Consider the following 4150-nt stretch of genomic DNA (forward strand, 5'->3'; position numbering starts at 1 on the left):
GGGGTATGCCAAGTGAAAAAAGGGCCGCCTATATCTCACGATTTCCTGGGCCGGTTTGATGTCCCAGTCCGCCCCTGGGTAAGTATATTTAAAAATTGAGAAATTATTTACAGTTTTCTACGCTGGGGCCCAATGGCCTCCGTGTGGCATTTATCGATATTTTTTTGACGTGCGGCATTTAAGGGTTAAGAACCCGTTGGCACATTTTTGCATTAACTTCAATTTATCTTTGAAAATTAGCCAAAGAACTGGAACAAATTAAGTATTTCCAGAGTTATTCAAACTTTTCGAAAACATTGAAAATTCAAGTCTTTTTACAATATTTTTTTTATTAAATTGACATTTTTCCCTCAGCATGTGTTTGTTAGATGCAGGCTTTTCTTAACTTTTGCGCTATTACGAAAGGAAAAAGCTCATGTTTATATTGTAAAAAACGTGGCACATTAACAAGAGTTTAAAGAATCGTCTTATAGATCATTTCTGTCAGTTTTGCACATAAAATTATTAATCAATGCAAACTTTTTAAAATCTCAGAGCGTCAAGCGATTCTTAGAAACGAAATTCAAATAACCGTTCGTTATACACTGAAAGAAATGAATTTCTAATCAGTTATATTGCGGGTTAGATCAGCAATCTGTATGGCTGCAACAGGCATATCGATGGCTGATCTAACGCGCAATATGATTGTATTAGCAATTTCTTTCTTTCAGTGTAGATGTAAAAAAGGCATTTCATTTTTTACTGGCCAACAATTTACGAATAAAGAAAAGCCATATATGAAATATTCCAAAGTTTAAAATCTTTGAAATGATTTCGAATGAGCAATAAATAAGCATTTACAATGTTGGAATTATAATTTCACCGTTAAAATTGTTGTTAACAAAAAAATAGAAAAGGAGATAACATTATTTTACCAAACTTTCAGTGTGATATGGCATTTCATTCGGAATTGGTATAATCCACCAAAAATGTTGGCAAAGTAGCAACCGAATGTGTCACCAGCCTTTAAGGCCATGTGAGTAAAACTTCAAATTTTTTATACATTTTTGTCAAACCCAACTTCCGTTTACATGAAAGCTTTAGGTAAAATTTGCAATTCTCATTTAATTATAATGTTGTAGCCCTTATTTATTCCTGAAAAGATTCTCTGCAAATCTCATTGGTAAGTTTTTATTTTAAAAATTGTGTTTGTGAAAACCTATTGTCTACAAAAATAACGATTTTATAATCCCTAAATAAAAATGTACCAATGATATTTGCAGAGAATCTTTTAAGGAATAAAATAAGCCCTACAACATTAGGATTAAATAATAGTTGCAACTTTTACCTAAATTTAGATGAAAAACATTAAAAATTAATGCTAAATAAACAAGGAAAATTGTGAAACATTTATTTGAAAAGTTCACTTTGAGGTCTTTTCGACAACTAGTTATAATTAACATTAAAATATTTCGCTCGATTTTATAAATCATTTTTAACAATTTTTATTTTTTAGCTTGAAATAACTTTAGTCCATATTTAATTTAGAAACAAGTATAATATAAATCCCCTCTTCCTTTTCAATCTTAAGCTATATTTCATTAAACTAATTTTGACAATAAGCAAATTTTTAAATTAATTGATTAAAATTAATTAAATTTGTTTACAATGTACAATTTTGTTTCATTTTTTTAAACTTTAAAATTGTTTAAACTACAATTTTTTTAATTCTGCAAAATATAAAAAATTTGTCTTATAATCTTCCATAACATAACTTTAAATTTTCCCCGCAATGTAGAGAATATTTTTTGATTCTCTCAAAACCTCTCCAGATTCATAAAAAGCTTCTTTTCTTAAAAATTATAAAAACTCAACAATCTACACAAAAAATGCAATTTTTCACGAGTTTCATATTAACTTTGAATACTTTAAAATATGTATTAAGAACAATATGTCTTTTTTAAAGTTTTGTAACTCGGATTCAATTTTATTTTAGAATCCCAATTAAAAAGAAATTAAATCCTTTGAAATTTAACCATGAACCTTCAGATAATTTTATTATTCTCTTAAAGCGTGAAAAAATTCTTAAAAGGCTTCTCATTTTTTGTTTGAAATCTTCAAAAATGTACATTTTATTAAAAATTTTTCTGAAGTTTCTCAAGATTTCAATTATTTTCGATTCTTTTCGAAACTACTGAAACTTCTACAAATTAAAAAAAATGTAATCGGAAAAAATTGTTTAAAATCATCAAAACTGAAACTGAAATTTTAAAATAAAATCCTAACATTTTTAATTTTCTCAAAATCTTATTGTCAGCGTGATCGCAAAATTAAAAAAATATATAGATTTAAAAAAAGTTACTATCAAATTATAAAAATGTAAAATTAGAAAAAAATGTAAAATTTTTAAAAATAATTTATATCTTCAGTTAATTATTTTTAAAAAACCATAATTAAATCATTCTAAATGAAAATGAACATTCATTAATCATTCTTTTCTGTATATGCGATTAAAATAATTATGATCAATAATTCAAAATCCAAATGCCCCGATAGGCGAAAATAAATCAATATAAAATGGATAAAATGGCAAGCTGCAAATTATTTTGAAAACTTATTGCCTATTTTTCGATTTCTTTTTTAGAAAAAGACCCTTCAATTCATGTTTAATTTAAAAACAAGTATAATGAAAATTCCCTTTTGGTGTTAAATCTCAATTAAATTTTATTAAGAGTTATTTCGAAAATAATCAAAAAAAAAATGAATTCATTAAAATTATTGAAATTTATTTGCAATCTATAATTTGAGTTTATTTTTTTAAACTTTAAAATTTGAAAATAAATTATTATTTATTATATAATATAAAGTACAGAGATGTTATTTTCAATTATATTAAATAATAACAATTATTCACAGTCAATATTGAAAATAAAATAATTTTAAAAAAAAGTGAAAAACTTAAAAATATGTATATATACCCATACACTTTAAGTGTAAGACCTTAAAATAGCATTTGCCTCTCTTTAACAATACTTGGATCATTTGGTGCTTTCAAAAATTGAATATTTGTTAGCTTTATCCTGCTCCCGAACACTTTTTTATCCCGATTTACACTCAAAACAAACGGACTTCACCATTTTTTCAAAATTTCAACACTGGGGATATTTGATATAAAGGCAGTTTTTTTTAGTTTCCTTTCATAGATAACAAAAATAATCAAAGATTATTGAATACTGTCAGTAAATTACTTTTAACCAGGGGGCTGGTTTCACATATTCAACATGATAATTGTATTTTCCGAGTTTCTATTTTTAAACTTCGTGCGCAAAATGCTACTGAGGTTGCCTTATCACAGAGGCCTGCTAGATGAATAATTATTTTCCACAGGATTTGTTACACTACCTGCGAAAATGGCGTACGTTAACTCATTCTAGAAATGCTAAAAATATTTTCCTTGGAATAATTCCAAAATTAAAAAAGCTTATGGAATTTTTACATAAAACGAGAGTTTTTCGAGCAAAGGTGTACATGAACCTTCAATTCATCGATTATTTCACAACAGGCCTCGTTGAAAAAGCAACCTATCCAATGCGCATTTATGTCACCTTTAGCAGACCTCAATGACAAACTTCTTAAAATTTCTAACTTTCATAAATAACATTATTGCATTCACACCGCTCTTTTCAAACGACAATATTTTATCGTAGAATTATAATTGTAACTTTAAATGTTTATTTTTCTGATTTAATTTAATTTTATTGTGATATTAAAAAATGCCACCATGTGGTCACTTCCGTTACCATTAAGGCGAAACGGTAGGTTTGGCTGAGGACGGCAATGACTGCAGTGATATCTAAAAGAAAATCGGAAATACAGTCTAGTGCCCCCTGGCAATTATGAAGACAACTTCATACTCGAAAATTGGTAGGATTCGGTTGGTAAAATTTTTGACCTGTTAGAAAGAGAAACTTAGCAACGAGAGAGACAGAAAATATTCAACCATTTTTATCAAACCATGTTTCTCGGCTTACCTGCTCAGCTGAAGGGAAATAGAGCAAATTGACAAATGTCTCGTCTACACAATATGCGCGTGAAATATCACATAATGTTTTCGCATCCAATAAGAAAAATAATTAAATGAATAAAATTGTGTTTATAAATTTTCTATGCG

Source organism: Belonocnema kinseyi, chromosome 10 (genome assembly GCF_010883055.1).
Source record: "Belonocnema kinseyi isolate 2016_QV_RU_SX_M_011 chromosome 10, B_treatae_v1, whole genome shotgun sequence".
Taxonomy (NCBI): domain Eukaryota; kingdom Metazoa; phylum Arthropoda; class Insecta; order Hymenoptera; family Cynipidae; genus Belonocnema; species Belonocnema kinseyi.